Genomic DNA, 13,973 nt, shown 5'->3' with positions numbered 1-13,973 from the left:
TTACTGTTAGACATGAAACAGATCCAAAGCATCTTGTGATATGTATAAACCTCATGGTTATCCTTGTTGCAAATACTGTAACATACTTTTATAAAAGCATTGGATCTACGTCACTGCATTTCACTTGTGCTTTGTTCAATAACTGTGCACAGAATTCGGGAAACACACGTCCATTTCTGACATACTTATCTCACTGTTCTGGTAAGGATAAACTGCTTAAAAGTACAGTAGCAGCTCTTATTTGTAAGCACAGCACACACCACAAAAAACTAACCCAGGAGTAGTACATGCCATGATACCTGTAATGTACTATGAGTATTTATGGGGAGGGTCACCATATACCACTAAAAAATAAAACTATGTGGTTGTTTCTTCCAGTTATTGATAAGACTGGTGCTGATTTTGTGCATTAACTATTTATGGACTGTTTTTTATGAAGGTGGGAGCCTGGTACCTCAGTCACTGATAAACAGACTGAGTGTGGGGTTACTCTGATAATTGATGTATTTTTATAGATATTATTAACACTTGAACATTTTATTGTAGAACTTATTCTGTGACTGTCAATTACTGTAAATATATTAACCCTTCTTTTCTTTTGTTATGGACCTATATTTCATCAATTGTAAAGTACCCAGTTCCACAGAAAGTACATTTCTTCTTAATCAGTGCAGTACTACATGTTTTGTTCTTCTTAATTTCAATTAAGTTGTTTCTCAAACTGCAGTTAATCTATGCTAAATATTTCTATCTGTAATATCTCTGGAAGTGTTACATTTATATACCCATTCCATCCCTTTGAAGTGACATAAAAGACACTTTCTTTACAGATTAGCACTTTTTATATCACAGTATTTTTTGTCATCTTTCAGAACTTAGACTGTACCTTTTAAAATGCTTGTATCTTATTTTACGCATTTCTTGGGGTTGTTTTCCATTAGTAAATGTTTATCTAATTGTGTTTCCTTAATTTTAAAATGAACAATCTGTATTTTAAGACCCTTTCACTTTTAGCTTTGATACGTCATTTTTCTTATGTCTTGTGGTTTTCTTACCCAGTTTGTGAAACCCTTTTCACCTCATTTTGCTTTTCACAGACAGCCTGCCTTTCTGAGCAAAGACACCATTGTTAGGTGTATCTCAACAAAATTTAATAACATTTGCCTTAAAATATATTTTCAGATTATCACTGGTTTCCAGATCACCACAGGTATTCCATCTTAATGCAGTTTTCCAATGTGTAGCACACCTACACCTGCTACATTTAATTCATTTGTTGAATCTTTTTTGGTTGATGAAACTCAGGTCACAACACAAATAATTATAATATTCCGCAATGTATATTACCATCTCATCTTAACTGGGGTTAATTGAAGTTCGCCAAACTTATTTTGTTAATTCCTTTGTATATTGTGAAATTAATTGTTCAATAGTTGTGTTGCAGGTCCATATATTGCAGTGATATGCAATATCACATTTGTTCAGTGAGAAAACTCAGTAACATACAATATGTGACAGTTCCTTCATATACTCTTGTGTGTTGTATGATTACATTTATTACCATTCATGGCATAAATGTAACTCCCTGCAGCATCTCTCTCCTCACAGAACAAATGCCTTAGGTCACTCTACATTATCTAATTATGACTGTTCAGTTTTTTTCAGGTATGATTGTGGATAGCAATGTCATGATGTTTCATGTTTAGTAATAACTACATTTTTTCTGGTTTATCGTTCAGAGTTATAGTATTTAAATATGAAAAATTAACAGAGGCTGGTAATCTTATGATGCCAGACTGATTAGAATGTGTAGGCAGACACCCATTAATACTGTTTCCCAGCATTGTATTCATTCAGATGGATTCAGATAGCTAACAATAAACCAAAATTTAGAGAGCAGCAGTTAATATATCAAAAAAGGAGACGTTTGCTTTTACCTGAAGGTACTATTCCACACTGCATTAATTACTTTGAGATACTTAAACAGTTAAGCATTTTAAATTGTTATTACTTACCTTTTACAAGCTTACTTTCCCTTGTTTGGATCATTTGACATTGAGAAAAATAGCTCAAGTTGCCAGTTAATTTTACCCTGATTTGTACTTCACACCAAAGTTAGAGGGGTAGTACTCACAGAGTAATGCTTTGTGGGTGGCCTGATGTCATAACCTCCTGGGAGAAAGAGTGATAATGGTGTTCCACTGCATGACAATCATCACTGTTGCACTGACGAGCAGTGACTTCACAGAGCTTCAACAAAAAACCAAGAAAACCAAAAAAACTACAGAAAATCAAGAGAAAAACGAGTTGAATGGTGGGAGAAAGCTGAAATAAGCAAATACAAGTAATGTAATGCTAAAGCAACTAAAAACTTTAATATGGTAAGCGCTTTCAGTGGTAATAATATTCCACCTTCTTCAGACCTGGTCTTATTTCAGCTTTCTCCTATCATTCAACTCGTTTTTCTCTTGTACTTCACAGAGTTAGCTTTGATAAAACAAGCTTGAGGACATGCATTATGAGAATCTGCAAATACGCAAGCTGTCATTTGGTAGCTCTTCTAGCCGCACTCCTGTGATCTGAGCTCAGATAAGTCAAGGAGATGTTACAGCTGTTTTTTTTTTTTGCATATGAAATTAATTCCTTGTCTTTCTTCCCTTCCAGTGTAGCTGCTACTATCATTATCAAAACTCCTTAGCATTGCCATATCACTGTTTTGACAAGTATTGGTTTTTTTAGCTCTTTCTCTTGTCACTGGCTTCTAAAGCTTATTGCTTACTCTTTCATTTCTTATACTCTTTCATTTCTTATACTCTTTTTTTTAATTCTTCTCTAGCATGTTCATTTATTTCCAGTCTGTTCCTCTTTGTTACCTTTCATCTGCTACTTTGTCTGATGTTGCCAATCATAATGTTTTTCTTGTTTTCCTTTCTTTTGCCTGTTTACAAATGTTTATTCTCAGTGATAAAATACAAATGCTTGATTACCCTCTTGCATCATATCTGCATTTTTTACCATAATTACTGTATATTTCACCCATGAACTATTACTACCCTTAAATTTAACTAGTGGTACTTAAAGATATGTGTATTTTATTGATTTTTTTTATTTATGTTATGAACCATTTTAAATACAAACTAGACAGGCAAGCATATTCAGTAACTCAAGAGATCTTTGGCAGACTTTTTTTTTAACTTAGTCAAGGATGTATTAATTTGCTGTTCATTATATTAGTTTGGGATCTGTACAGATCCCCAAACGGCACTTTCTGCCAAAGCAGAAATCACCGAACATACATAACCGAAAGTGCTATTCACCGAAGTAGCACTTTCAGTTATGTATGCTGGTTGTGCTGTTCTACTGTGCGGTTAAGGGAGAATTCCCCTTTTCCCACTGTAGTGCGCCCTTCGAATGAAAATATAAAAGTAGGGATGTGTGGGGGGCACAGCCCCCCACATGGGGGGGGGGGTGCACGGGGCTTGCCCCCCTGCATAAAAAAAGATTTAGTGTTTTTTTTTTTTAACGGACTTTAACGAAAGCACTTTTTCGGTGAAAGCACTTTCGTTACATTGCGTTCGTGTATTGTGGATTCGGACTATTGAACTTTCGTTTAATAGTCCTAGATCCATTAGTTTACATGGTGCAAGGGTTATGGTAGACTAACCCCGTTTAAAAAAAAGGATGTGGCATATTGTCCATTTAAAGAAGGCAATTGTTTTATTTTACCTTTTCTATTTAATTATTTTACTGTGAACATATGTGTGTATTTTTGCTTTAGTTTCTTTTCTTTTCAAAACCTAGAATAGACTACACATTTAATTCTATCCTTCTCTTAACTATTTCTGTTTTTTTTCTGACTTTGCAAGTATTAGTCCTTCAGAACTGCACACCATACTGTAGTGGGGTTTCTTCATTTTGCTTTAATGATATACAAAAATGTTGTTGTTTTATATAGGAGAGACCTCTTTCTATTCTGAGCAGCACCTTTCCCAATTGCTGTACTGCCTCCTGACTTTGTTTGTGCCTCTTTAGTTTATGTGATATGCTTCATTCTAACTCTGTAATGCTTCCACCAATACTGTTTTTTTCTTGCCATGTAGTTCTTCTTCCCAGATTCAGATCCTGGTCATTTGATGCCTTAGATGTGTTTTACATTATCAGTTTTGAATTTTTTTCCAGTAAGCAGTGAAACACAATGTATGAGCCAATAATGATACAAGTATTCATTTTGTGCATTTCAGCCATAAAAGGAGATGCAAACTGATATAATTATAATCCACCAACATCCGTACTCAATAATTATGGCCACTTTATTGAGTGTGTACACATCACATGTCTGATTGTGATAAAAATGGCCTCAGTAAAGTATTCCGGTTTACTTTACACAAATGCACATTAGTCTTGCAAAGACAAACTAATGACTTTTTAACTTTCTGCTCAGCAGTAACAGACATCTCCAAACCCAGCAATTACAGCTACATTGTTGATTGCCTGCATCATTCTCAGATTTCTGTCAAAAGAATAATAATAATGACCAAAGTCACATATTTCAAATTTGTTGCATACACACACACACACACACACACACACACACACACACACACACACACACACACACACACACACACACACACGCACACACACACACATACACAATGCCCACAAAGCTTAAACATGACCAAATGATAAGCGCATAAGGTACTCTCATCTGTAGAAAGCCCCCCTGCTGCCAACAACAGTTATATTCATTTTTTGAAATACACTGTGCACACTTTATTGGTAATTTTGGAGTAACTACATGAAACTGTATATTGGTCCATAGCAATATACAGTAAGAGTCAGATATTTGTAGCACAATTTCAGTACAATAATATTTATAAGATCTTAAGAAATATTAATCACTTAATAAAAATATGCTAAGCCAATATAATATGTACAGCCTCTATAGAAGTAAAAGCCCTCTGAATAATTCCACATTAAAAGAGAACTACTAATAATGTAAAGGTCACTGCTGCAAACAACTTTGCATTTGGGTGCATCTACAAATGCTGCTCTTAAGGAATAAATTGCCTGTCTTACATTAAAAAAATGGTGTGTTGTTGGTATTTCCATAACATTTCCTGAACTAGAATCAGCTATGCAATAAGGAATGAATGCCAAACAACAACAGGTTCAAAGTTACTATGCATACAGTCCCGGAGACTATTAAAAAGCCTGGCCCAAATTCCCAATTGATCCAAAGGACTTTTTGGTTAAACGATTTGCTCAGTGTCACACAGCAGGTAAATGAAGGTGGACAGATTCAAACACTGTATCCATGGCACAAGAAGCAGCTTATTAACAAGTCAGAGGTTTAGTTCTTTGCTTTAACTGCCATAGTAACAGTTTTTAAGTAAATGCAGAAATCCTTTACTATTCAGTCTTGTCAACAAAACTGTATTGCACTAATAAGCGACAATAATTACATAATGAATGCTGAAGATTAGACTGTTCTGATAATCACTGTAAATAATGCAAACTATATGATCTGACAAATGTCAACCTTTTTGAAGTTGCTGGAAGTTGTAAAGATAGTACTGCAAAAATATATTAGTAAAATGCAAAATGTTTGGACTGCTTAAATGCAATGTATTTAGACCATATTATGCAATCAAGGCCTATTAATGAATTAATTAATTCTTTACTGCAGTAAATAAAGCGAAATAATTACAGACACTATAAATGTTGCAGCAGTTTTTGTTCAACATCCCAGAAGTCATATATACATCAGAAGTATTGCTGATAATGCAGGACACCGACATCTAATTTCTGACCTCCCTATGTCTTCTACATCACTCAGTACAGGTCTGACTTACTAGAATGGCTAATAATGCTGTATTGTTGCAGCAAACACCTCCAGAGTCAACAGAGTTGGATCATGGACAAATGGGGACCTATGCAGTTTAATTAATCATGTCTCTACCAGCTATGCCCATATCCCATTACTTGGAGTGATCTCTACCTAGTTACAATAAACATCAATTAATTTTATTAACAAAAAAAGACACTTTCACATTGAAAACAGAAGAAGCATGAGGAACAGTGAACTTCTCTAACATTGAAACTCACATTTTGTGAAAATGCATCTGGCACCCCATTAAACTACAACAGACTTGCTGGAATTCATACTCAGATAGAAAGTACTAATTAGTGTCTATGTGAAGTGTACAGGAGTTCAAAAGACATATTTGCTAACAGTCTGGGACAGGCCACTGGAAACAAGCCTTCCTTTTCAGGAGTGGCCCAGGAGTACAGTCTGGTCAACTAACTTGACAGAGTCACAAAGAATGCAAATCAAGGCTGAGGGAATCAAACCATGTACTGCAGGAAGCAGCTCTTTAACTGCACATAGCCTTACTCATCAGCACTAACTGAAATACCAACTGTTGTAGCCCAAAATGCCATCAATTTCATATTTGTGTACCTTCAAAAAACAAGATAAATTATAAAATGTATTCATAGTTAAAATATTAACATTAAATATTAACATTAAACTCAAACTTCATGCTTTACATTTTATTTGCTGTTAAATAAATACACTGTCAGTATTAAAGAAATCAAGGATAACATTCAAAGAACATGGTTCATATGATAATGATGATACTGTTTATTGCAAAGTGACTTGCTCAAGGACAGGGCATAATATGAAGCAAAATCAAATATTTTCTGGAAAATTGGAGACAGATAAGAGTAGACTACTCTAAATCACTTAAAAAGTAAAAAGGACAATAGTGTTTGTATCGGCCTGTATTCTTTGAACTACAAAAAACTGTGATGCTCTGAGCACAGATGGATGGTGTGGAGACTATGTCTTTTGTCTCCTGTACCTATGGTAAAGGTTTGAGACTATGAGCAATTCACTTAACTAGTCTGTGCACCCTAAGTTGGACATTACAGACACGCGCACGCGCACACACATACACACACATGCGCGTGCTCACACACACTCTTTTCCTATTCTTTTTAACAGCTATGCACATTACTGTTAGCTGTGATCAAAAATTCTTTTCTAACCATTTCTAACAACTATACTGTCACAAATTACCTGCTTTCCTGTTTACAAGCTGCAATCACTTGATTTAGTCTGTATAAAAAATTACCCACTATCTCCCATTAACAGACACAGCTTTCCCATTATGTATGCTCTGCTCTAAAATACCTGCTAAGTGCTGGAAAAATAATATCTGTGTTTGTGTTAGCTCTGGTCTAATGCTGTCCCAACCATGGGTTACAGATGTGCTGCAACTGTTTGTGTTAAATAATACACCAATTCCCTGATCTTCTGTAGTGTGCCAGCCTCCTTCATCCAGTGAAAAACTAGAAATATGGCACATTGGACAGAAAGTTACTAGGAGCAGACACTGAACAAGAAAAGTTATTGTTTTTGTTTTGAAATTAATGTTGTATAGCAGCAGAAAGGTTTCGTTTTTTAATTAATTTTTGCATGGCTGGGCCCCTAGCCAACACCAGGACCTAGGCAACTGCCTAGGTTGGCTTGTGCTGGATCAGGCCCAGCCACTATCAGTGCTAATTTCTAAATGTGTAGTACCTCCTCCAGTGGTTATTTCCATATATGTAGTCTCTCCCCCATGCTCAATTTTAACTGCGTCGACTGTTATCCCTCTCTAGTACCTCATTCTAACTTTGAAGTCCCTCCATCAATACTTTCTTCTAACTGTATAATACTTCTGCAGTACTTTATTTTTACTAAGTAGTTCCTCTTCCAGTGTTTAATTCTGTTTAGTCCCTCCACCTACACTACTTCATTGTAACTTTGTAGTACTTACATTTGTTCTTCCGTGTAATTCACTAGTTCTCCTTTCTGTACATGATTTAATTAGTTTTTGAACTGAATTAAGCTACAAGTATCCCTGACATTCATTCAGGCTTGCTGATTCACCTTTAACTGTTTACCAACTGTAGTGCATCAGAGCCGTATTATAGCTTTCTGTTACCAGTAACTGCATGCTCCTTAATAATACCTACCACTGATATCTGTGTGTCAGGCTGATCATTGCCATCTTAAGTTAGACACACTCTTCTTAAGAGAAATACTTGCTTCATCTAGCCTACATTTGCTTTATGAAGCATAAATAATTTGTTAGAAACATATAATAGGATTATCATTTGTATAAGAATTACAGTAAGAGGTGCATTTTTCATGGCATACTGCTTCAGAATCATTTTAGAGTTATTTTAGAAGTAATTATTCAGTTGAAAGGGTTGGAAAACCTCCCTTAACTGGATAATTGTGGATTGTTTAACTTCCCTTTCTGTTTATTCATGAATGCTGAGTTATAACAGTTGTCTCTGAGTGCAGTCAGGTTATTGTAAATCCACCCATCTTTTCCTCAAATATTTTATTTTCAATTAAGATAACATTTACATAATAATTTTAAATATCATTTTAAACAACTATATACAATATTAACCCATCTTTTCCATATCCTTCGGTAAGAGATGCTGTGCAAAATTTGACAGTATTGCTGAGAGACTTACTACCCTCAATATACAGTCTTTAATCCCTACTTGCTTGTAAAGATTCTTTTCTGTTTATATTGCTTGTAAATGTGCTTATAAATATTTGTATTCACATCGTTGTAAACTGCATCTAATCTGTTAATGAATTTCTACATTAGTTATGCTCCTGGGCAATGTCTGAAATTGGTCCATTTTGGATTAGCAAATTACTTTGGTTAATAAAATTCAATAAATAAAAATAAAATAAAAGTAAAATGGATCACTTTTTCCTGATTTTACATGCCCACTGCCTCCATCTCACTTAGTTGCAGCATTTTTTTCTTATCTTTTTCTTTTCACACCAATGGTGCACTGCAGTCACAGTTTTTCTTTCCTTTCTAGATAGAACTGACTATACTATCCTCAACTTTAAAAATGTATTCATTTTGTTTTTGCTCGTATTGGTTATTGTCTATTTCTTTATATTTGTTTACTGTAGAGTTAACGCTAACTTTTGATGCCGTTTTATTTAGGAAATGCTCTTGCCTTTTATTACATTTGTTTGATAGCAGAGTCAGACAGCAAGCCTCACTAGTGTACCCTTTGAATACATTTAGCATTCTGTCTCTGCTCCATCCCTTGTTTGCTCATTACCCTTTCACTACCTGCCCCATACCCATCTAGAAACCTGTGGACTTTCAGCACTCTCTTTGAAGAACTGCTTTCATAAATTCAAGGATTAGGCAGTCCCTAGTATCTGCTAGTTGTGTACCTTCCTTCCCCCTCTGACATTCTTGTTAATGATGATTCTTTTGCATCTCTCTGACATGACATTAGCACCAGTATAATGCCCTGTCTGTGTACTCCAGTCTTAAAAGAAAGGAATTCCAGCTCCTAAAGTCTCTGGCAGTGTCCCTTTCCTCCATCCAAGAAACTTTTCTGTTGTCTCTCCTTTAGGTTCTTTTCTTTTCAGCTAGATTTCCCTTTCCTTATATGGTCTGCAGAACTGCATACACTACCCAAAGTGTGGTCTAACTAGGGCCTCATGGATAGGAAACATTCTCTTTTTGGGTTTATAGTCTTATCCTTAGAAAATACAACCTAGCATTTTGTTTGCCATTGTCACTACCTTGTCAGTAAGCTCATGTTAGTTCAGCTCACACCAGTTGCTAACAAGACTCTTCAGATCTTTTTTTTTGCCCACCACTTCCCAAGCTAATTCAACAATCCAAAGTTGTTGTGGGATAAGTGTACTGCTTTGCCACTGTTTGTAATGAATCTCAGCCATTACCATTCTCCCTGCAGATTTTCAACCCATCTTCTACAGCTGCATCTATTTCTGACTTTTAAGTGAAGAGGGTGATCCTTTTCTATATTCCGTTAGATAATGTCTGAGTCAAACACACTAAAGAGTATTGTACCTAGGACAAAAGATGTCCGTGTACTCCACTGATCCCTTTCCTAATACTTGACATTGTGTCTCATCATGATAGTCTTTGCTGTACTATTCAGCCAAGTAATCATCTATTTCAGTCTTTGTCCTACCCCTTAACCTCTCCAGTTTTCCTCTCAGCCTCCAGGATGGAAATGCGTCAATGGCCTTGATATAATATTTCACTGTCAAGTTCATTCCCAAAATAGTCATAAAACTGGATCAGTTGAACTGAAAGCTCCTTTTGTCCATGAACACTTACTAGTTGCTAGTCTGGAGGTTGTTGCCATCTAGAACAGCTGACAGACCTTTCCCCAGAATTCTTTCAGTGTTTCCTATACCTGTAGTCAGTTTAGCAGGCCTTCAGTTGTTTGGAACTTTCCTGCCTGCACATTATAAAAAGGTACAATACTTCCACTTTTTGGACCTCAATCAATTCAGTACTAAACATTGATCTGTTGAAGAACTCCACCAGGGGCATGGCAGCAAAATGGCCAGATACTCTGCATCATCTTTGTGTTTTATCATCTCAAGGGATAAGCATTCCTTTCCCCAACTCCCAGTTTCACACAAAAGAATGTTGATTATTTGATAATTTTAATTTTAGCATTTAAGTTTGAGTTTGTAAATACATACATGCACACATATGCACACACAAACAATAGCCATAGACATCCCTTGTTTTGCCCCTTTTCTCAACTCATCACTACAGCATAAGTGGATTGTTTGACCATACGTTGGAAACACAGCTAGCAAGACAGATATATTGATAGATAGAAAGATAGATAGGTAGATAGATAGATAGATAGATAGATAGATAGATAGATAGATATAGTTATAGAGATATACACACATACAAGAGAGTTATAGCTGCAAAGGTCTTGAATGTAAAGATATTTTACTTGCCCTGAGGTTGTCTGATGTAAAATTTAGTTGTATTAAGAAAAGTGTGTGGGTATCTTTACCTCATGAATGGGATGGTGGTGTGAGAGACTTGCATCTCACATGCAAAATATTACAGTTTTAGTTTCAAGCCCATTTCAGGAAAAGGTTTATTAGACTGTTGTTCACTTTAAATCAAAGAATAGCCCATTCAAATAAACCATATATGCTTGGATAGCTAGATATGGCTATAGATACAGATATAGATATAAATATAGATACAGATGTGTGTGTGTGTATGTGTGTGTGTGTGTGTGTGTGTGTGTGTGTGTGTGTGTGTGTGTGCACGTGTGTGTGTGTGTGTGTGTGTGTGTGTGTGTGTGTGTGTGTGTGTGTGTGTGTGTGTGCGCGCGAGTGCGTGTGTGCATGTGTGCATGTGTATGTATGTGTGTGTACATATACATGAGTATATATTGGGTGACTTAAACACAAAACCATACAAAATTTGGTAGACAGCTCTTCAAACAAATAAAAGCATTGTTTGCCCCTTGCACTGCTATACTGACTGATGCTTATATATGCTATTTTCAATATGGTACTACAGTAGGGGTGAGGGCAGTTTGCCTTATTTTCATATTCAGTCAGTTTTGCTGTTCTTCTTTCCATTCAGACAGATAACATATCACCCATAGATCAGGAAAATAAATCAGGCCATCTTTAATAAACAAGAAGAGAATATTCTCGTGACAACTAAAAGATGGTAGAACACAGCTCATTTGTATTAGAATCCAGACAAGATGCACAGTGTTTGTAAAATGGTGATTATAAATTCAAAGTACAGAAAAAAATCTAAACGTTGTCCATAGTACTTGTCTGTGTGTGTGTGTGTGTGTGTGTGTGTGTGTGTGTGTGTGTGTGTATATGTATAATATATATATATATATATATATATATATATATATATATATATATATATTTATATATAAAAATATGAATATGTTCACCCAAGTCTATAAACCAGACTGGCGACTCTTGCTGTGAAATGATTACCCAAGTGGTATGATGCATTTTGCCTAGTCTACCCATAATTATTTGGGCTAGTTTTTCATTAAAAAGCTTTGTAAACTTTTCACAATTGCCCTATTAAATTTAGTGTTTCCCCCTGTGACTTCATTTCAGGCAAAAGTCCATAGACTTTAAAGGATACGTGCATGTACATATGCAGCAGAATCTATGTAGGTCTAAGGAAGCATCCCATGTTTATCCTGAGCTGATGTCACTGAGGTTAATGACCAGTGTTAGAGATTAGTTACATTTGTGCAGGAAAATTATTTTTGCAAAGTTTTTTTTTTTTGAGCTGGAATAAAACATTTGACATTAGAATTAGACAGTATTTGTCACTTTATGCATCACATACGATGTGCAAAAGTTAAATCACGCAATCAAGACAAATCACGTTAAACATAAATTTGCAAATAAACTGCAAGCTGGACTTGGCTCTTTAATTGTCACATGCTTTCATGCTGTATTGAATGTAAAAATATACCAACTATTTGACTTGGAGTTATTTGAAAGTTGGACTATTTCTTGTTTATCATTGTAAACAAAATGGATATGCTTACAGATTTTTAGCAATGACAAAACTAGAATGACAGCATTTATATAAATTGTGGCACTTCTAGAATCTTAACCAGTTCCTACATTACATAACCTTTATTTTATTTTATTATTTTTCAGAAATACTAGTTTATCACAGTACATCAGAAACAAGCTAATGCACTGACCTGAGTGAAGACACCTAAAGAAAAGGTACGGATTAGTTTGCTGCTGTAGGATTTACATTCACTGTGCATATTTTTAGCGCAGTTCAAGACAGGGTTTTAATAATGTATGGAAATCTCTATATACTCTTAAACAAAATAGCTTTCTCAAGTTGAGTGAACTAAATAATTTACTAGAATGAACTTTATGATGCAATCAGCTTTTCAACAGTGCTGCCTGGTTGTAAATGTTGACCTGTTAACATAACTCTTTTTTATGGAATTGATTTAACTCTAAAATGGAACTGCTTCTGTTGGCTGAAGGATTCAGTTTCTTTAAGTGCTTTTTTCTTTTTTATTTCATTTAACTGCACTGTCCTTATACAGCAGCTTGCTATAGTATTTAAGCTTGTGGACCAAGGTGCAGTTACATGAAAAGTTGAAAACATTGAATAAATGAGCAGGTATATTTTGGCAGCTTAAACGCTTTGAACTGATGGGGCAACATTATAATAATCTCCTATATTTGAATCCACTTACTTAATTTTTGAGTTAAAATGGACACACATGAAAAAAGGTGTCATCAAGGGTCAAATGATCAGACTAAGTAGGCTTACTTCTGATGAACATATTTTTTGGAATGAGCTTACATTTCTTAGTGAATTATTTCTCCAAAGGGGTTATGACCAAAGGTGGTTAGAGGGAATAGAAAAAGAGGTTTCACTCTTAAGAAAAGGTGTTGCTCAGCCCATTTTGTCTTCTGACGACATAATAGTGGAAGCTCCAATATGTTTACATCACAGTAATAAAAGAAAGAATCAAGAATTCAACATAGCATTTCCTCTGAAAATAGTAAATGAAATTTGGTGTATAAAGGAAATTATTGAGAAGAACTGGAGAATTATTTTAGGTAACAAGGAATTAAGTATATCTTTGGGTCATTTACCAAAGTTTACATACAAAAAGGTGACAGAAGTTAGAAACTTCTCAGAAGTCTGAAACTTATAAAGGTAGATCAGTTAGTAACAAAAGGACTGTAAACAATGTAGGTTCATGTGTAATTCGTCCTTTATTACTATAGAACATTTGGGACAAACATTCTGGGCAAATAAATATTTTAATTGCCATAGTGAAAATGTAGTCTACATGGCTACTTGTTCCACATGCAAAAATTACTATATAGGTAAAACAAAAAGAGTTTTAAAACGTAGAATTTATGAGCATGTTCTAGCTATAAAGAAAAAAGATAAAAACAATTCTTTAGCTAGACATGCTCTTTCCTGCACGGATTTTAAGAAATTTGAATTTTTTGTTTTAGATTATGTAGAGAAAAAAATGTTTGGTGGTGACATTGACAACAAATTAGAACAGAAGGAAGCATTTTGGCAGCTCCTTTTTGG

At 35.1% G+C, this 13,973-nt stretch overlaps 1 protein-coding gene across 2 annotated transcripts in view; it reads left to right on the top strand.

Moving 5' to 3' along the window:
• TAFA3 (TAFA chemokine like family member 3) overlaps window positions 1-13,973 on the top strand; it is a 1,368,023-nt gene that overhangs the window by 426,219 nt on the left and 927,831 nt on the right. For both annotated transcript variants that reach the window (XM_044076935.1, XM_044076936.1), the window contains exon 2: window positions 12,551-12,622. The gene's annotated coding sequence lies outside the window, so the exon portion shown is untranslated. The remainder of the gene's footprint in view (window positions 1-12,550; window positions 12,623-13,973) is intronic.

The sequence above is a fragment of the Protopterus annectens genome, chromosome 7.part0 (assembly GCF_019279795.1).
Source record: "Protopterus annectens isolate FY-2018-M chromosome 7.part0, PAN1.0, whole genome shotgun sequence".
Classification (NCBI taxonomy): Eukaryota; Metazoa; Chordata; order Ceratodontiformes; family Protopteridae; genus Protopterus; species Protopterus annectens.
This window is presented reverse-complemented; position numbering and strand designations above follow the sequence as displayed.